Here is a 21,119-nt window from a genome sequence, read left to right as displayed (position 1 = left end):
CTAATATATAAAGAATCCTACATATTGATAGGAAAAAGACAACCTAATAGAAGAGGGGCAAAATATATGAATAGATACTACACCAAAGAAGCAAAAATAGCCAATAAACATTTGAAACTATGTGTAGCTTCATTATTCATCAGGCAAATGCAAAGAAACACAGATCACCTGTCAGATTGGCAAAATTTTTGAAAATTAATAATATTCCATGTCAGCGTATTGGAGAAAGAACATTTTCCTATACTGTTGGTACAACATTTTTGGAGGATAGTTTGTATATTTTTTAATGGGTGATTGTAGGTTTCTAATTATTGTGGTATTTATATTCCATTGAGTACCTTTTTTTAAAGATATAATATTAACCAATTATTTATTTACTTATTATTTGAATTAGGCTCCACACCCAACATGGGGCTTGAACTCACTACCCCCAGAGTCATGTGCTGTACTGACTGAACCAGCCGGGTGCCCCTGGTTCTGGATTTATGTTTGTTGGGAGGTTTTTTTTTTTTTTTTTAAGATTCTATTTATTTGAGAGAGAGAGAGAACAAGCTGGGGGGAGGAGCAGAGGAAGAGGGAGAAGCAGACTCCGTGCTGAGCAGGGAGCTTGACATGGGGCCGGATCCCAGGACCCTGAGTGATATTAACTGACTGAGCCACCCAGATGCCCCTTGTTGTGAGTTTTTTGACTACTGATTCAATTCCATTATACTAATTGGTATGTTGAGATTTTCTGTTTCTTTCTGGTTGATTCTCAGAATATTGTCTATCTTTAGGAATTTTCGTATTTTCCCCTAATTTGTCTAATTTATTGACAAATAATTTTTCATAGTAGTCTCATAATCTTTTGTATTTCTGTGGTATTAGTTGTAACTTCTTTTTCATTTCTTTTTTTTTTAAGATTTTATTTATTTATTTGACAGAGAGACAGCCAGCAGGAGAGGGAACACAAGCAGGGGGAGTGGGAGAGGAAGAAGCAGGCTCCCAGTGGAGTAGGGAGCCCGATGCAGGGCTCAATCCCAGGACCCTGGGATCACGCCCTGAGCCAAAGGCAGACGCTTAACGACTGAGCCACCCAGGCGCCCCTTTTTCATTTCTGATTTTATGTATTTGAGCCCTCCTTTTTTTCTTGATGAGACTGGCTAAAAGTTTATCAATTTTGTTAATCTTTTCAAAGCATCAGTTCCTAATTTCCTTGATCTATTTAATATCGTGTTTTTGGTCTCTATTTCATTTATTTCCACTCTTTATTATTTCATTCATTCTGCTAAATTTGGGCTTCATTTTCTCTTCTTTTACAAGCTCCTTTAGGTGTAAGGTTAGACTGAGATTTTTTTGTTTCTTGAGGTAGGCCTGTATTGCCATAATCTTCCTCTTAGAACCACTTTGCTCCAGCCCATAGATTTTCAAATGTCATGTTTTCAGTTTCATTTGTCTCCAATTATTTTTTAGATTTCCTCTTTGATTTCTTCTTTGACCTATTTGTAGTTTAGTAGCATGTTGTTTAGCTTCCACGTGTTTTTTTGTTTTTCTGGTAATTTTTTTTGGTACTGATTTGTAGTTTCATAATGTTGTGGGCAGAAAAGATGCTTGCTTTGATTTCAGTCTCCTAAAATTTATTGAAATTGTGGCCTAACACGAGATCTGTCCTGGAGAATATTCCATGTACACTTGAAAAGTATGTGAATTCTGCTGTTTTTGAATGGATTATTCTGTATATCTCTGTTAAGTCAAGTCCATCTTGCCTTATGTGTCATTGAAAGTCACTGTTTCATTGTCAATTTTCTGTCTCGATGATCTATCCATTGATGTAAGTGGGGTGTTAAAGAGTTCTATTATTGTTGGCTGTCTATTTCTCCCTTTATGTCTCTTAATGTTTGCTTTATATAATTAGGTGCTCCTATATTAGGTGTATAGATATTTACAAATGTTACATCTTTCTGTTGGATTTATGCCTTTATATTATGTAATGCCTTTCTCGCTTAGTACAGTCTTTGTTTTATTTATTTATTTATTTATTTATTTATTTATTTATTTATTTATTTAAATTCCAGTATAGTTTAAGGTGTATAATATAGTGATCCAACAATTCTATACATTACTCAGTGCTCTTCATGGTAAGTGTACTCTTAATCCCCTTCCCCTGTTTCACCCATCCCCCCCACCCACCTCCCCCTCTGGTAACCATCAGTTTGTCTCTATAGGTAAGAGTCTTTTTTTTTGGATTATCTCTGTTTTTCATTGTTCATTTGTTTTGTTTCTTAAATTCCACATATGAATAAAATCATATGGTATTTGTCTTCCTCTTAATGATTTAGTTCATTTAGCATTAGATCCATCCATATTGTCGCAAAATGGCAAGATTTCATTCTTTTTCATGGCTAAGTAATATTATATTGTATACATACACCACTTCTTTTATGTATATATATATTTTATATGTATTTATATATATGTTTTTAAGCCATCTCTACACCCAGTGTGGGGCTTGAACTCATGTGCTGGAGATCACGAGTCACATGCTCTACCCACTGAGCCAGCCAGGCACCTAGATACCACTTTCTTCTTTTGTTTTTTTTTTTTTTTTTTTAAAGATTTTATTTATTTATTCAACAGAGATAGAGACAGCCAGCGAGAGAGGGAATGCAAGCAGGGGGAGTGGGAGAGGAAGAAGCAGGCTCATAGCAGAGGAGCCTGATGTGGGGCTCGATCCCATGACGCTGGGATCACGCCCTGAGCCGAAGGCAGATGCTTAACCGCTGTGCCACCCAGGCGCCCCTAGACACCACTTCTTCTTAATCCATTCATCCATTAATGGACACTTGGGCTGCTTCCGTAATTTGACTATTGTGAATATTGCTGTAATAAACAAAGGAGTGTGCATATCCTTTCAAATTAGTATTTTTATATTCTTTGGGTAAATACCCAGTAGTGGAATTACTGGAGCATATGGTAATTCTATTTTTAATTTTTGACGAACCTTCCTACTGTTTCCTACAGTGGCTGTAGCAGTTTGCATTCCCATCAACAGTGCACAGGGGTTCCTTTATCTCCACAACCTCACCAAAACTTGTCGTTTCTTTTGTTTTTGATGTCAGCCATTCTAACAGGTGTGAGGTGATAACTCCTCCTGGTTTTGATTTGCATTTCCTTGATATTTAGTAATGTTGAGCTACAGACTTTATTTTAACATCTGATTTGTCTGATATAATCATTGCTACCCAGGGTTTTTTGTTGTTGTTGTTGTTTGTTTTTTGCTTCTATTTGCATAGAATATCTTTTTCTATCCCTTCACTTTCAGCCTGTGTGTGTCTTGAGGTCTACAGTGAGTCTCTTGTAGGCCGCATATAGATGGGTCATTTTTTTTTTAATCAATTCAGTCACCCTGTCTTTTTTTTTACCATATGTCTTTTGATTGGAGCATTTACTTCATTCACATTTAGAGTGATTGATTGATATGTATGCTGTCTTGCTCATTGTTTTTATAGTTATCTTTTCTTTCTGTTCTTGCTCTGTTCCCTTGATGCTTAATGACTTTCTTTGTATTATGCTCAGGTTCCTTTACTTACTGTGTATCTATTACAGGTTTTTGGTTTGTGATTACCATGATGTTCATTTATAACTTTCCATGTATGTAGCAATGTATATTAAGATGGTTGTCACTTAAGTTTGAACACAGTCCAAAAGCACTGCAGTTGTACTCCCCCTTGCATGTTTTATGTAAATGATGTCATATTTTACGTTTTTATTTTGTGTATTCCTTGACTAAGTTTTTAGATATAATTGATTTTACTACTTTTGTTTTTTTAGCCTTCATACTACCTAAATAAATGATGGAACTCGTATCTTTATTGTGTGTTTGCTTTTACCAGTGAAATTTTTCCTTTCAAAATTTTCTTACTTCTAGTTATGGCCTTGTGTTTTCTCCTTAAATATGTCCATTTAACATTTCTTGTATAGTTGTCTGTGAGACTCTTTCTTTCTCCTTTAATCCTGAATAACTTTGCTAGTAGAGTATTTTTGGTTGTAGATTTTTTCCTTTCAGCACTTTAAATATATCATGCCATTCTCTTTTGGCCTGCAGTTTTTGCTGAAGAATTAGCTGGTAGCCTTACTGTTTTTCCCTTGCATAACTGCTTTTCTCTTGCTGCTTTGAGATTCTCTCATTATCTTTAATTTTTGACATTTTAATAATTGTGTTTCTTGGTGTGGACCACCTTGAGTTCATCTTGTTTGGGGCTGTCTGTGCTTCTTGAACCTTGATGTCTCTTTTCTTCCCCAGATTAAGGAAGCTTTCAGGTATTATTTCTTCAAATTAGTTTTCTGCCTTTCCTTCTTTTCCCCTTCTGGGACCCCCATTATGCAAATGTTATTATCCTTGATGTTGTCACAAAGGTACCTTAACCTATTCTCATTTTTAAAAAATATTTTATTTATTTTTTTGACACAGAGAGAGAGAGAGAGCAGGAGAGCACAAGCAGGGGGAGCAGCAGAGGGAGAGGAAGAAGCAGGCTCCTGGCTGAGCAGGGAGCCTGATGTGGGGCACGATCCCAGGACCCTGGGATCACAACCTGAGCCAAAGGCAGACGCCTAACTGACTGAGCCACCCAGGTGCCCCAACCTGTTCTCAAAAATTGCTTCCTTTCTGCTGCTCCACATGGTTGCTTTCTGTTACCCAGTCTTCCAGCTTGCTGATCCATTCTTCTGCATCCTCTCATTTGCTGCTTATGCCCTCTATAGTATATTTTTCACTTCAGTTATTGCTTTCTTCAGCCCTGATTGGTTCTTTTATATATTTTTTATCTCTTTGTTATATTTCTCTCTGAGTTCATCCATTGTTCTCTCAAGCCCAGTGAGTGTCTTTATGACCATCACTTTGAACTCTTCGTCAGGTGGATTGCTTATCTTTGTTTCACTTAGGTCTTTTTCTGTGATTTTTTTCATATTCTTTCTTTCAGAACATATTCTTCTGTCCACTCATTTTGTCTTACTCTTTGTGTCTCTTTCTGTGTATTAAATAAGTCAGCTCTGTGTGTCTCCGGCTCTTGAAAGTAGTGGCCTTAAGTGGAGGGCATCTGGTGATGCCCTTTAGTGCAATCTCTCCTGGTCACCAAAATCACTGTACTCCAGAGCTGTCCCTGGTGTGGGCTTCGTGCACCTTCTTGTTGTGGCTGAGCCACATTGCTGCGTTTGCATTTGGGCTGGGGGGTCGGGCTGGCCCTCAGCTTGGCTGGCTGCAATTTTTGTAGTCTTTTTATAAAATATTCAGTTCTTTCCTGCACTGCAAGTCTTTTTAAAGGTAAGCTTTTTTGTTGAGGGGGAGAATAATCCACCTCAGACTGTGTCACTTTTGCATGTGGATCATTTGGAGCTGAAGACTTGGGGCCCAGCAGACAAAGGAAGAGCTTTCTTATTTGTTTTTCTTCTGTTCATCTGTGTTATGTAATTTAATTATTAGAGCAGCTGAAAAACCTAGAAGGGAATAAGGGAAAAGCTTTCTGCCCTTACTATACTTATCCAAAAATATGTTTCTTTTTAATCTGTAATTCAGATTTAACTCAGGTCATGTATTTAATTTTTTTTCTTTTTAAAAATTTGTTATGGAAGTATAGTTGACATACAATGTTATATTAGTTTCAGGAGTACCACATAGTGATTTGACAATTCTCTACATTATTCAGTGCTCACTTTGATAAGTGTCATCACCATTTGTCACCATACGTTATTACAGTATGATTGACTGTGTTCCCTATGCTGTACTTTTCATCTCTGTGACTGATTTATTTTATAACTGGAAGTTGGTAATTTTTAATCCCCTTCATGTATTTTGACTATCCCCCACCTTTCCCTCTGGCAACCACCAGTTTGTCCTCTGTATTTAATAGTTTATTCCTTTCATTTGTTCATTTGTTTTTTTATATTCCACATATAATGAAATCACATGGTATTCATCTTTCTATGTGACTTATTTCACCTAACGTAATGATACCCTCTAGGTCCATCCATGTCATTGCAAATGTCAAGACTTCATTCTTTCTCATGGCTGAGTACTGTTCCATATATATACCACATCTTCTTTATCCATTTATATATGGATGGGCAGTTGGGTTGTTTCCATATCTTGGCTATTATAAATAATGCTGCAATACACATAGGGGTACATATATCTTTTCTAGTTAGTATTTTTGTTTTCTTTGGGTGAATACCCACTAGTGGAATTATTGGATCATATGGTGTTTGTATTTTTAATTTTTCAAGGGATCTCCATACTGCTTTTCACAGTGGTTGCATCAGTTTACATTTCCGTGAACAAAACGTGAGAGTTTCCTTTTCTCCACATCCTTACACTTGTTGTTTCTTGCCTTTTTGATATTAGTTGGGCTATATATTTCTATTTGTTTGATCTTATAAATGAAAGGATTAAAAATTTGCCACCCCAAAAATGTGTCTTTAGCATGTGAATTATTATAGTATGATTATTTTTTTTAAGATTTTATTTATTTGACAGAGAGAGAGCATTCACTGCACAAGCAGAGGGAGTGGCAGAGGCAGAGGGAGATGCAGGCTCCCCACTGAACAGGGAGCCCAATGCGGGGCTTGATCCCAGGACTCTGGGATCATGACCTGAGGTGAAGGCAGATGCTTAACTGATTAAGCCACTCAGGCGCCCCTAGTCTGATTATTTCTATGAAATATAAAGCACAGGAAGAATCTTTGACCTTTCTTTTAACTGCCTAAAAGAATTTAGGTAGAGGACCTGCTCTAAGACAGGAATGTCACCATAGGTAATTACAGTATAATGTGAACTAATTATGATAGCTAGGGAGGAATCTAGTAAGGCCTGTTTGTTTAAAGTCCTGTCATGTCCCATTGTTTCTGTATGGCCCAGCAAGCATTTCTTTCATAAGCATTTAGTCTTTTTCATCCTCCTGTGAATTGCTCTCTTTTCCTTTGAAATTCCTAACCCATGCCTGTGTTCCTTAGTCCAGAATGACATATTTACTTCATTTTGCCTGACTGTGTTTGGATACTCAGTTTATGTGGATTCCTTGTAGGTACACAGTTTTGATTTTCTTCTGTTAATCTGTCTCATGTTAGTTTAGTCCTTAGACCATCCAGAAGAATCTTGAAGGGTGGACGAAATTTTTACTCCCGAACAGTTGTTGTGGATGGCAGGACAAATTTTAACTGGATGAACATTGCTCTCCCCAGAGCTGCTGCAGCTGTGAGGTTCTGGGACTTCTGACAAGTTGGCATAAGTTATCAGTTCTTACAACATTAATCTGCTTGGTCTCCGCCTGAAGGTATAATGGAATCAAGAGTGGTAAGCGTCCTTTTCTTTATCTAAATTTAGGTTAGCAGGAAAAAATATTTGTGGAACTAGTTCCTTGGGTATAGGGACTTTGGTAATACTTTGTTTTGGAAAGCAACTTAATATTCAAAGACTGAGTTTGTCTTTGCTAATAATTTATTTAGAAGATGCTCACTGTGAGAATTTTACAGGCCAGTAGCACACAGGACAATGTCTCTTCATAAGCCAGTAAAAAAATAACGTACTCTAAATTTATGATAGCTTAATCACACTATTGTTCCAGGGAAGGAGAAGTGAAAGGAATAAAGTTCAAACTTAATTGAGGTGTACCTTTAAAGGAGTTGGTACTCAGGAGAGACTGCTTAGCCATCTGAAAGGTGAGGCCCACCCACGAGTACAAAAGTAAAGGTCCCCTGTTGCTAGAGTGCTTTGCTAGGGATTGATGGCACCATTGTGATGGGCAAGAGGATTTTTATCTCAAGCTACTGCACAGCTTTCACCACTGCTTGTAGAAGATTCACTTTTACCAGGAACCAGGAGCTAATTGCCACAAGGTCTTCAGAGAGCTATTTTAGATCAGCAAAATGTTGCCTATCTAAGACCAAATACTTAAATTGTCCTCAGCAATGCAGTATTGACTGTCAAAATGTCCCCTTGCCATACTTACTTCCTTATATTCTGTTTTTACTGATATGCCCCCAGTGGGGCCCCCCCCGGCAGCTGAGCTGTTGAGTTCTTAACAGTGAGAACAGATGACGGGACAATATCCTAACACAAATTACTTCATTCTTATATCAAAATAACTTTATTTCTAAAAACCTTCTTTATCATAAACAAATGGATTTGAAAATACATCATAACAATACACAACAATCCAATTTGTAATTTCAAATCACTCACACACTAATTAATCCTAAGGGCCTAATGCCCTGTACAAAGCTAAGTTCACAAAAATATCAATCCACCCTCTGATTCTACATCACTTACAACCTTAATCACACGCAGTCATTTTGGGGGAGCATTTTTCCTTTGCTGCACATTCTTTTACACCATTGTTTAATGACCAGTTTAAGCAACCATATTCCTAATATTCGTAGCAAAAGCATAATAAAGACCTCCTTAATGTGCTACTATATCCAGTTGCCAAATGACAACAAATTAAGCTTTTTAACCCATTCAAGTTAAACTTTGTTGAGAATTGTATTTCCATCTATAAGCCATTTTTTAAAAAAGATTTTATTTATTTATTTGAGAGAGAGAGAGAGTGCGTGCGAGAGAGCACAAGCAGGAGGAGTGGCAGAGGCAGAGGTAGAAGCAGGCTCCTGAAATCGTGGAAGGAACCGAGATGCCCTTCAACAGATGACTGGATTAAGAAGTTGTGGTCCATATATACAATGGAATATTACTCAGCTATCAGAAAGAACGAGTTCTCAACATTTGCTGCAACATGGACGGCACTGGAGGAGATAATGCTAAGTGAAATAAGTCAAGAGGAGAAAGTCAATTATCATATGATTTCTCTCATCTATGGAACATAAGAACTGGGAAGATCGGTAGGGGAAGAAAGGGATAAAGAAAGGGGGTGATCAGAAGGGGGAATGAAGCATGAGAGACTATGGACTATGAGAAACAAACTGGGGGCCTCAGAGGGGAGGGGGGTGGGGGAATGGGATAGACTGGTGATGGGTAGTAAGGAGGGCACGTATTGCATGATGCACTGGGTGTTATACGCAACTAATGAATCATCGAACTTTACATCGGAAATCGGGGATGTACTGTATGGTGACTAACATAATATAATAAAAAAAATTAAAAAAAAAAAGAAAAAGGAGCAGGCTCCTGGCCGAGCAGGGAGCCCGATGCAGGGCTGGATCTCGGGACCCTGGGGTCATGACCCGAGCTGAAGGCAGACACTTAACCAACTGAGCCACCCAGGCACCCCCATAAGCCATTTTTATAAGGTTTCAGGGAGTATAAGCACATATGGTACATTGTATAATATCAAGCACAGATATGATTGCCATAATATCAGAATTCAAGGCTGTCATAACTTTGGGAATAGAATTTTTTTGTCCTCTTTTCAATTCCAGCTGAGTTATTCTAACTTTATTAGTCTTATCTACCATGTTTGTTTATTTAAGTTTCTGTTATATGATTTAAATTGACTAAACTTATTTTGAGAGTTTCAATGTGAAATATTTCTCTGGTTATTTTACTTTTTTATTTCATTAAAGTTTTTATTTTAATTCCAGTTAGTTAACATACAGTGTTATATTAATTTCAGATGTACAATGTAGTGATTCAACAATTACATACATCACCCAGTGCTCATCATGACAAGTGTATTCCTTAACTCCATCACCTATTTAACCCATTCTCCCTCCCCCCACCTCCCCTCTGGTAGCCATCGGTTTGTTCTCTATATTTACATACGAGTCTGTTTCTTGGTTTGTATTTGTCTTTTTTCCCCTTTGCTCATTTGTTTTGTTTCTTAAATTTCACATGACTGAAATCACATGGTAGTTGTCTTTCTCTGACTGTCGTATTTTGCTTAGTGTCATACTCCCTAGCTTTATCCAAGATTTAATTCTTTTTATGGCTGAATAATATTGCATTGTGTATATATACCACATCTTCTTTATCTATTCTTCAAACGATGGACAGTTGGGTTGCTTCCATAATTTGGCTATTGTAAATAATGCTGCTATAAACATAGGGGTGCATGTATCCGTTTGAATTAGTGTTTTTGTATTTTTGGGGTAAATACCCAGTAGTGCGATTGCCGGGTTGTAGGGCAGTTCTATTTTTAATTTTTGAGGAACCTTCATACTGTTTTCCACGGTGGCTACACAAGTTTGCTTTCCCACCTATAGTCCACAAAGGTTCCTTTTTCTCCACATCCTTGCCAACACCTGTTGTTTCTTGTGTAGTTGATTTTAGCCATTCTGACAGGTGTGAGGTAATATCTCACTGTACTTTTGATTTGCATTTCCCTAATGGTGAGTGATTTTAAGCATCTTTTCATGTGCCTGATGACTGTATGTCTTCTTTGGAAGAAAATGTCTGTTCATGTCTTCTGCCCATTTTTTAATTGGATTATTTGTTTTTTGGGTGTTGAGTTGTATCAGTTCTTTATATATTTTGGGTACTAGCCCTTTATCAGGTACATCATTTGTGAATATCCTCTCCCATTCCGTAGGTTCTCTTTTAGTTTTGTTGATTGTCTCCTTTGCTGTGGAGAACCTTTTTATTTTGATGCAGTCCCAGTAATTTTCCTTTTGTTTCCCTTGCCTCAAGAGACATACCTAGAAAAAAGGTGCTATGGCCAATATCAGAGTAGTTACTGTCTGTGTTCTCTTCCAGGATTTTTACGGTTTCAGGTCTCACATTTATGTATTTAATACATTTGAATTTATTTTTGTGCATGGTATAAGACAGTGGTCCAGTTTTGTTCTTTTGCATGTTGCTGTCCAGTTTTCCTAACACCATTTTGTGAAGAGATTGTCTTTTTCCCATTGTATATTCTTGCCTACTTTGTCATAGATTAATTGACCATAAAAGTATGGGTTTATTTCTGGCTTTTCTATTCTGTTCCATTGATTTTATGTCTGTTTTTATGCTAGTACCATAGATTTTCTTTCTTTTTTTTAAAAGATTTTATTTATTTTTTATTTGTGTGAGAGAGAGAGTGAGAGAGCAACAGGCAGAGGGAGAAGCAGGCTCCCCGCTGAGCAAGGAGCCCGATGTGGGACTCGATCCCAGGATCCTGGGATCAGGACCTGAGCTGAAAGCAGACACTTAAATGACTGAGCCACCCGGGTGTCCTGATGACTACAGCTTTGTAATATAATTTGAAATCTGGAATTGTGATGCCTCTAGCTTTTCTTTTTCTTTTTCTTTTATTTCTTTTTTTTTTTAGAGGGGAGGGGAGGGAGAGTGAGGCTCCTAAGCAGGTTCCGTGCCCAGCGTGGAGCCTGATGCAGGGCTCAATCTCACAACCCTGAAATCATGACCTGAGCCGAAATCAAGAGTCAGGCACTTAACTGACTGAGCCACCCAGGTGCCCCAAGATTTTATTTTTTTCAGTATTCTCTATACTCACCATGAGGCTTGAACTCACAACCCTGAGATCAAGAGTCACATGCTCTATTGACTAAGGCAACCAGATGCCCCTTTGGTTTTCTTTTTTAAGATTGCTTTGGCTATCAGGGTCTTTTGTGGTTCCATACAAATTCTAGGATTGTTTGTTCTAGTTACGTGAAAAATGCTGTTGGTATTTTGATAAGGATTGCATTAAATGTGTGGATTGCTTTGGGTAGTACAGACATTTTTTTACTCTAATTTTTTAATTTAAATTCAATTAATTAACAAATAATGTGTTATTAGTTTCAAAGTTAGAGTTCAGTGATTCATCAGTCTTATATGATAACCCAGTGCTTATTATATCACATGCCCTCCTTAACAGACATTCTTTAAAAAAGGATTTTATTTATTTATTTGAGAGAGAGAGAGCATGCATGAGAGGGCACGAGTTGAGGGGGGCAGAAGGAGAGGGAGAAGCAGACTCTTTGCTGAGCAGGGAGACGGATGTGGGGCTTGATCCCAGGACCCTGCGATCATGACTTGAGCTGAAGGCAGACGCTTAACCAAGCCAGGTGCCCTAGACAGTTTCTTTTTTAAGTAGGCTCTATGCCCAACTTGGGGCTTTAACTCGTGGTCCTGAGATCAAGGGTCGCATGTTCTAACTGAGCCAGCTGGGCACTCCCTAATGTAGACATTTTAACAATATTTGTTCTTCCAATCCATGAGCATGGAATGTCTTTCCATTTCTTTGTTGTCTTGAATTTCCTTCATCAGTGTTGTGTAGTTTTTAGAGTACAGGTCTTTCACCTCTTTGGTTAGGTTATTACTAGGTGTCTTTTTATTTTTGTTGCAATTGTAAGTGGGATTGTTTTCTTTATTTCTCTTTCTGCTGCTTCATTATTGATGTATAGAAAGGCAACAGATTTCTGTACATTGATTTTGTATCCTGTGACTTTTCTCAATTCGTTTATCATTTCTAGCTGTTTCTTGGTAGAGTCTTTTGGGTTTTCTCTATATAGTATCATCATCTGCAAACAGTGAAAGTTTTACTTCTTCCTTACTGATTTGGATGCCTTTTACTTATTATTCTTGTCTGATTGCTGTCACTAGGACTATATTGAATAAAAGTGGTGAGAGTAGACATGCATGTTTTGCTCCTGACCTTAGATAAAAAAACTCTCAGTTTTTCTTATTAGGGATGATGTTAGTGGTGGGTTTTTCATATATGGTCTTTATTATGTTAAGGTATGTTCCCAGTAAACCTACTTTGTTGAGGGTTTTTATCATGAATGGATGTGATACTTTGTCCAGTGCTTTTTCTATGTCTCTTTAAATGGGCATATGGTTCATACCCTTTTTCTTATTGATATGATGTATCATCTTGACTGAATTGCATATATTGAACCGCCCTTGCAACCCAGGAATAAATCCCACTTTATCATAGTGAATGATTTTTTTAAGGTATTGTTAGATTCGGTTTGGTAGTACTTTGTTGAGAATTTTTGTATCTATATTTATCAGAGGAATTGGCTTGTAGTTCTCTTTTTAGTGGTGTCTTTATCTTGTTTTGGTATCAGGGTAATGCTGGGCTCATAGAAGGAATTTGGAAGTTTTCCTTCATCATGTGTTTTTTGGAATAGTTTGAGAAGAATAGGTATCAACTCTTTTTTTTTTTTAAGGTATCAACTCTTTAAATGGTAGAATTTGCATATGAAGACGTCTGGTCCTGGAATTTTGTTTTTTGGGAGTTTTTGGATTAGTGATTGAATTTCTTTGCTGGTTATCGGTCTGTTCTTATTTTCTGTTTCTTCCTGTTTCAGTTTTGGTGGTTTATTTGTTTCCAGGTATTTATCCATTTCTTCTACGTTGTCCAATATGTTGGCATATAGTTTTTCATGATATTCTCTTACGGTCCTTTGTGTTTTTGTGGGGTTGGTTGTTATTTCTCCTTTCTCTTTTGTGATTTTATTTACTTGGGCCCCTTTTTTTCTTGATAAGTCCGGCTAGAGGTTTATCAGTTTTATTGACTTTTTTCCCCAAGAACTAACTCCTGGGGGTGCCTGCTTTGCTTGGTCAATCAAGCGTCTGACTCTTGGTTTTGGCTCAGGTCATGATTTCATGGGTCTTGAGATCAAGCCCTGCATCAGACTCCACACTCAGTGGGGAGTCTGCCTAAAGATTCTCTCCTTCTGCCCCTCCCCCTAGTCATTCTCTCTCTCTCAAATAAATGAATACATCTTTAAAAAAAGGGAAAAGACAAAAAAGAACCAGCTCCTGGTTTCATTGATCTGCTTTATTTTTTATTTTTTTTTAACTTCTGTATCATTTATTTTTGCTGGTTTCAGGTTTTGTATATTGTTTTCTAGCTCCTTTAGGTGTAAGTTTAGGGTGTTAATTTGAGATTTTTCTTGCTTCTTAAAAAAATACGTATTTTTAAAGATTTATGTATTTATTTGAGACGGGGGGGAGCGCACATGAACAGGCAGAGGGGTAGAGGGAAAGAATCTCAAACAGACTCCCCGCTGAGTGCACAGAGCCCAATGTGGGGCTTGATCCCACAACCCTGAGATCATGACTTGAGCCGAAATCAAGAGTCGGATGCTTAACCAACTGTGCCACACAGGTGCCCTTTTTCTTGCTTCTTGATGTAGGTTTGTATTGGTAAAAATGTCCCTCTTAAAACTGCTTTTGCTGTATCCTCAAGGTTTTGGACTATTGTGTTTTCATTTTCATTTGTTTTCATGTACTTTTTAATTTTCTTCCTTTATTTCCTGTTTATTGTTTAGTAGCATGTTATTTATTTATTTTACGTTTTATTTATTTATTTATTTATTTATTTATTTATTTATTTATTTATTTTTAGTAATCTCCACACCCAGTGTGGAGTCAGGCTCACAACGCTGAGATCAAAAGTCACATGCTCTTCCGACTGAGCCAGCCAAGCTCCCCAGAAGCATGTTATCTAACCTCCATGTATTTGTGGGCTTTCCAGATTTTTTTCTTGTGGTTGACTTCTAGTTTCATAGTATGGTGGTCAGAAAGGTGCATGATATAATTTTGATCTTGAATTTGTTGAAGTTGTTTTGTGGCCTATATGTGATCTATTCTGGAGAATGTTAATTGTGTGCACTTGAAAAGGATGTATATTCTGCGTTTTAGGATGGAATATTTTGAATATATCTATTAAATTCATCTGGTCCAGTGTGTCACTCAAAGCCATTGTTTCCTTGTTCTGTTTAGATGATCTGTCCATTGATGTAAGTGGGGTGTTAAAGTCTCCTATTATTGTTTTATTATTACCAATTTGTTCCTTTATATTTGTTATTAACAGTTTTATATATTTGTATGCTTCCATGTTGGGTGCATAAATATTTATAATTGTTATATCTTTTTGGATTGTCTCCTTTATGATTATATAGTGTCCTTCTTTGTCTTTTGTTACAGTCTTTGTTTTAAAGTCTATTTTGTCTTATATAAGTATCGCTACTCTTGCTTTCTTTTGACATCCGTTTGCATGATAGATGTTTCTCCATCTCCTTACTTTCAATCTTCAGGTGTCTTTAGGTCTACAGTGACTCTTTTATAAGCAACATATAGGTGGGTCTGGTTTTTGTTTTTGTTTTTACATGTGGCCTCTTCTCTCTTTAGTTTTGGAGTTTGTTCTGTCACTCTTCAGGTCGATTCCTAGGGTATTTAGGATGATTTGATAGTTATCTCATTGTGTTCGTGGGATGAGGTGAGCTTAAGGTCCTCCTACTCTGCTGCCATCTTCCTCTCTTCCTGATGTTGCTTATTAAGACTCTTTCCTAGATGGGTCGTGTTTTTTGTTTGTTTGTTTTTAAAGATTTTATTTATTTATTTATTGCGAGAGAAAGCAAGAGGATGAGTGGGGTAGGGGCAGAGGGGAGGGAGAGTGAGTATATCAAGCAGACTCTGTGTTGAGCGTGGATCCTGACATGAGGCTCAGTTTCACAATCTTGAGATCATGACCTGAGCCAAAACCAAGAGTCAGATGCTTAACTGACTGAGCCACCCAGGCACACCTGGGTCATGTATTCATTCTGTCACCCTATGTCTTTTGAATAGAGCATTTAGTCCCTTTACATTCAAAGTAAGTGTTGATAGTTAAGTACTTATTGCCATTTTATTACTTGTTTTATGGTTACTTCTGAAGATTTTCTCTGATCCTTTCTTGTCTTTTTTCTTTTTCATGGTTTGCTGGTTTTCTTTAGTGATATATTTGAATTTCTTTCTCTTTATTCTTAGCATATTTATTAGTGGTTTTTGATTTGTGGTTGCCATTATGTTTATATATACTATTTTCTGCATATAGCAGCGTGTATTAAGTTGATGGTTATTTCAGTTTCAACCAGTTCTTTACTCCTCTCCTCCCCATGTTTTAGGTATATGGTGTCATATTTTAAATCCTTTTATTTTGTGAGTTCCTTGACTGATATTTTTACAGAAATACTAATTTTTACTGCTTTTTTGTTTCTTACCTTCATAGTTTCATTTTTTTGGTCTTTCCTTTCCACTTGGAGAGTTCCCTTTAATATTTCTTGCACTAATGGTTTAGTGGTCATGAACTCCTTTAGTTTTTGTTTGTCTGGGAAAGTATCTCTATTTCTATTCTGAATGATTGTCTTGCTGGATAGAGTATTCTTGGTTGCAGATTTTTCCCATTCAGCATTTTGAATATATATCGTCCTACTGCCTTTTGGCCTGGAAAGTGTCTGCTAAAAAATCCCCTGATGGCCTTATGGGGTTTTCCTTGTATGTTACTATTTTCTTTTGTCTTGCTCCTTTTAACATGTTTTCTTTATCAGTCTATTTTGCCAATTCAATTACAATGTCTTGTTTGTATCTGCTTTTGTTGATTTTGTTGGGAGTTCTCTGTGCTTCTTGGATTTGAATATCTGTTTCCTTTCTCAGATTAGGGAAATTTTCAGCTATTATTTCTTTAAAAAGTTTTCTGCCCCTTTGTCTCTCTATTTTTATTTTATTTATTTATTAACATATTTATTTGAGAGAGTGAGAGAGAGAGCATGGGAGGGGGGAGGGTTAGAGGGAGAAGCAGACTCCCTGATGAGCGGGGAGTCCAGTGTGGGGCTTGATCCCAGGACTCTGGGATCATGACCTGAGCCACAGACATATGCTTAACCAACTGAGCTACCCAGACACCCCCCCCTTTAAAGATTTTGTTTTATTTTTTAAGTAATCTCAATACCCATTGTGGGGCTCAAATCTACAACCGCAAGATCAAGAGTCTCACGCTTCACCCAGTGAGCCAGCCAGGTGTCCATGCTCCCTTTTCTCTTTGTCTGTGACTCCTGTAATATGAATGTTAGTACATTTGATGGAATCACTGAGTTCCCTAAGTGTGTTCTTGTTTTGCATAATTCTTTTCTCTCTCCTGTATTTAGCTTGCTTACTGTCCATTATTCTGTCTTCTAAGTCATTAATTTGTTCTTCTCCTTCCAGCCTGCTGTTCATTGCATCAAGAATGTTTTAATCTTGTTTATTGCACTCTTCATCTCTGGTTCTTTTTTATGTCTGTGTTAAGTGTCTCACTGATGTCTTCTACTCTTTCTCAGGTCTGGTGTGTATCATTATTATCATCACTTTCAGTACTCCCTCGGCCATGTTACCTACATCTGTTTCACTTAGATGTCCAGCTGTGGCCTTGTCCTGTTCTTTCATTTGGGACAGATTTCTTTGTCTTCTCATTTTGTTTAGGTCTCTGTGCCTGTTTCTGTCTTAGGAAGGTCAGCTCCATCTCCTGTGTTTGAGGATAATGACCTTATGAAGAACAGGTCCTGTAGTGCCCTGCTATGTAGTGTCCCCCGTTCCCCAGGGCCTGGTGCTTCCAGAAGTGTCTCCAGCGTGTGCTGCATGTGCTCTGCTGTTTTGTCCTGGCTGCCTTATCCTTCAGGCCACTCATCTGCAGAGGCTCTTTGTTGTGGGCAGTGTTTGGTCCCTGGCCTGAATGTGGTGCATTTTAAGTAGGTGTGCGCTGGTCCGCTTGTGAAATGAGACCAGTCACTACTGCTACTGGAATTGAAGCTCCGCAGTACTCCCAGGTCAGGAGACATGGTGGTGGCAGGGGTTTGGGTCAGTCTTTTGGGGGTGGGGTCCCACCACGTTGGCACTGAGGAAACATATCTGGAGAGGGTGGTTCCACCATGGTGTGGGGCGGGGAACTTGGTGTAAGCAAGTCAGCAAGTGTCAGCACTGCACTGGTTCCCGCATGTGGCTCTTCGTTTATGCTGAGGGGCAGGGGAGGGAAATGGCATGCACCAGCTCCTTTGGTCCCAGAGGGATCTCTCCATGAGCGTTGCCTCTCTGCTGCCTCTCTGGGACTTGCCTCAAGAGGAGCAGATAACTTCCCCACTGTGTGCCCCAGGCACTCCTCAGATTGCTGTTTCTACACTGTGTGTGTGTGGGCTGTTTGCCCTGCCTTCTCTCCAAGAGCAGGGCAGTGTCCTCTGTGCTCTATCAGAGCCAAGTCTGCTGACCTTTAAAAGTCCAGGCTTTAACCGCCGCCTGTTCCAAGAACTCAAGAAATTCAGCCCCTTTTGCTTTCCAGGCCAATTGCTATGAGGATTCGTTTTCCCTGTGCATGCCCCGCTGTGCTAGTCTGTCTCTCACCCTTCTCTGCAACCCTGGCTCTTTCCCTACTGCAGTGGCCACGATCTGTTTCTTTCCCCAAACCACATTTCTACGCTTCCTACCATCTTTGATGTGTCCTCTTCTCTACTTTTAGTTGTGGAGTTGTTTCTGCCAGTCTTCAGGTCGATTTTGGGGGAATTTAGGATGATTTGATAGTTATCTAGTTGTACTTGGAACAGGAGGTGTCCCTAGGGTCCATCTATTCGCGGCCATTTTCTGTCTGGTTATTTTAATTTAATTTAATTTTTAAAGATTTTATTTATTTATTTGACAGAGAGAGAGAGAAAGAGAGAGATCACAAGCAGGGAGAGTGGCAGGCAGAGGGAGAGTGAGAAGCAGGCTCACTGTGGAGCAGGGAGCCCGATGTGGGGCTCAATCCCAGGACCCTGGGATCATGACCTGAGCCGAAGGCAGACGCTTAAGCGACGGAGCCACCCAGGTGACCCTATTTTATTTTTTTAAAGGTTTATTTTTTTATTTTAGAGAGAGAGAGTGGAGGGGGAGGGGCAGAGGGAGAGAGAGAATCACAAGCAGACTCCCTGCTGAGTGCAGAGCCGGATGCGGGGCTTGAGTCTACTACCCTGAGGTCATGTCCTGATACCAAGAGGATGCTTAACAAACTGAGTTACCCAGGGGCCCCTCTTTGGTTATTTTAATAGTTCATCTATCTTCCATTGACCTTGAATAGTAATTTTTTTCCTTTTATTTTGACACTTCCATCATGTTGTGTTCTTTACTTTTTTCTTGACTGCAATAGGTTAGGGTGCAGTTTGGCTTAGACCATACTGCTCTCATGGTCCAGTTTCCCATATTATATGTAACTGGTTGAGGAAGCATCGAGGCCATAGTCGTGGCTACTCGTACCACAGGTTCGTGCAAACATCTAGCAGTAATAGAGGTAATTTGGGTCCATTATACTAGCATATCCTTAAGAACGTGTTTTTCTTTTATCATAAGGGGGTTCTCTGTAGCCTATGGGATCCACTCTCCCTTTTACTATTGGGGAACTGCAAAAGTGTGGTAACCCAACATCATATTCATTTTTAAGTGCCAATGTATTAAAAGTTCTGACAGCATTTTTCAAGTAATTCAAGGCTACCTCTTGAGTCTCTGTCCATCTGACTTCCCTCTTCTTCCTAGTTATTTCATAGATAGGTTTTCATATCATCCCTATATGGGGTATATGGTGTTTCCAATATCCAAACAGTCTTATCAGTTTATGAGCTTCTTTTGTGATAGGAGATGTGATGTAATCTATCTTGTTCATGACTGGGTTTGGTATTTTTCTACCTTTGGTGAACCAAATTATGTCTAGAAATTTTACTGTAGTGTGGGGTCTGTGAACCTTATATGGGTTAATTGTCCATTCTCTGAGTGTAAGGAATTCAGTTCACCCTATTTTGACCTTAATCTGTTCTTCCACATTATTACCGTAAATAAGGATGTCATTAATAGAGGAAATAATGGTTTGTTTATGTGTTGTGTTTTCCTGAAAGGCCTGGATGTCTTGTGTTAGAAGGTGGTGGGTTTTTGCTGGGTTGTTAAGGTGCCCTTGTGGTAACATAGTAAACTGATATTGTCTGCCTTCCCATGTAAATGCAGTCACGGGTTGGTTTTCCTCATTGATTGGAATAGCAAAGAAAGTGTCAGGTAAGTCTATCACTGTATAGTAAGTTCTGGATCCAGTGGTGCTGTTGTTTGTGATAGCACCTATGTTTGGGAGTGTTCCCTCAATTTTGGGAGAGTGTTTATTTAAATTCCTATAATTTACTGGAAAGCCGTATGATCCATCTAGCTTTTTAATGGGCAAGATTGGGTGAAAATAGTAGGAACAATAATTTGTTCCTATAATAGTTCCTGAATTTTGTTCTTAACTTGAATATGTCCTCCCTTAAGATTATATTGGGGTGTATTTGTTATTTTAAATGGGGTGGGCAGTTTAATTGCAGTTGATTTTGGTATAGCTAAGGTATTCTGTGGGATGGTTATATCTTTGTTGTTTACATCTTGTACTAGTGTATCTATTCCAAGAATGTTTTCTAAATTGGGACCTACAAGGCATTTGTCCTTATGGGTGGTATATCATCAGTTAAGAGTGTATGTACCCATGTCCATAGGGTTAATTTTCCTCCTAATCCTTCAATTAGTCTCTTTTATTGGTAAAGTTTTCTAAATTAGTAGGATATCCTTTTATTATTGTTACTTGGCACCCTGTATCTAACAGCATAGTAGTATATGTAATATTTTTATTTACAGAGGGAGTTTCTATAGATATGGGTGCGGTAACATGAGTAATTGTCTCTGACGTGGGAAAAGATGGAGTCCCTGTATGGGGCCCATTCTGCCTTTCACCTATCAGTGGCATGTCTGTTTATGGGACTAGTTTTTTTTTTTTAAAGATTTTATTTATTTATTTGACAGAGATAGAGACAGCCAGCGAGAGAGGGAACACAAGCAGGGGGAGTGGGAGAGGAAGAAGCAGGCTCATAGCGGAGGAGCCTGATGTGGGGCTCGATCCCATAACGCCGGGATCACGCCCTGAGCCGAAGGCAGACGCTTAACCGCTGTGCCACCCAGGTGCCCCGGGACTAGGTTTTATAATGGGGTGGTATTTACAATAAATGGGTTAGTGGGTCTACATGTTGGTTTATTCTCTTTTGGTCAGTTTCCTCTAAAAAATTGGGTGTTTCCATCTCTCTGCCACTGTAAATAGTTTCTGGGGCTCTTCTTTGGATTAAAGGTCTCCTGTATTTCTTGCACCTTCCAATACTGTAAACAGTGCTGTCTTATCCTGTGGAGGTGCAGCTGTCAGAATGACCTTTTAAATTAATTCTCTTGCTACTGTGTGTAGCAGTGAGGGTGTCTATCCCCTATCATAAATTGTAGTTAATACTCCTAATCTCATTACATTAGTAGCTTCCCCTGCTGTTTTTCATTGAGATGTTTTACGGGGTAATGTATTGGGTATCGGCCATGTTAATCTCCAGGTTGCTGCTGTCCAGTCAGAGATCTTTGTATATTAATATGCTTTTTTCTAAGTGCTCTAAGGTGTTCA

General features: G+C 38.5%; 1 long non-coding RNA gene across 3 annotated transcripts in view; it reads left to right on the top strand.

The window, feature by feature from the left end:
- Nucleotides 1-21,119, top strand: part of LOC123803434 (uncharacterized) — a 67,159-nt gene that overhangs the window by 5,975 nt on the left and 40,065 nt on the right. The window contains exon 2 of one of the 3 annotated variants that reach the window (XR_015723229.1): nucleotides 7,213-7,324. The exons of the other annotated variants lie outside the window; for them this stretch is intronic. This is a non-coding gene — a long non-coding RNA (uncharacterized LOC123803434). The remainder of the gene's footprint in view (nucleotides 1-7,212; nucleotides 7,325-21,119) is intronic. 3 annotated transcript variants of the gene reach the window in all.

Source organism: Ursus americanus, chromosome X, assembly GCF_024610735.1.
Source record: "Ursus americanus isolate L20-20 chromosome X, mUrsAme1.1.p, whole genome shotgun sequence".
Lineage (NCBI taxonomy): Eukaryota > Metazoa > Chordata > Mammalia > Carnivora > Ursidae > Ursus > Ursus americanus.
This window is presented reverse-complemented; position numbering and strand designations above follow the sequence as displayed.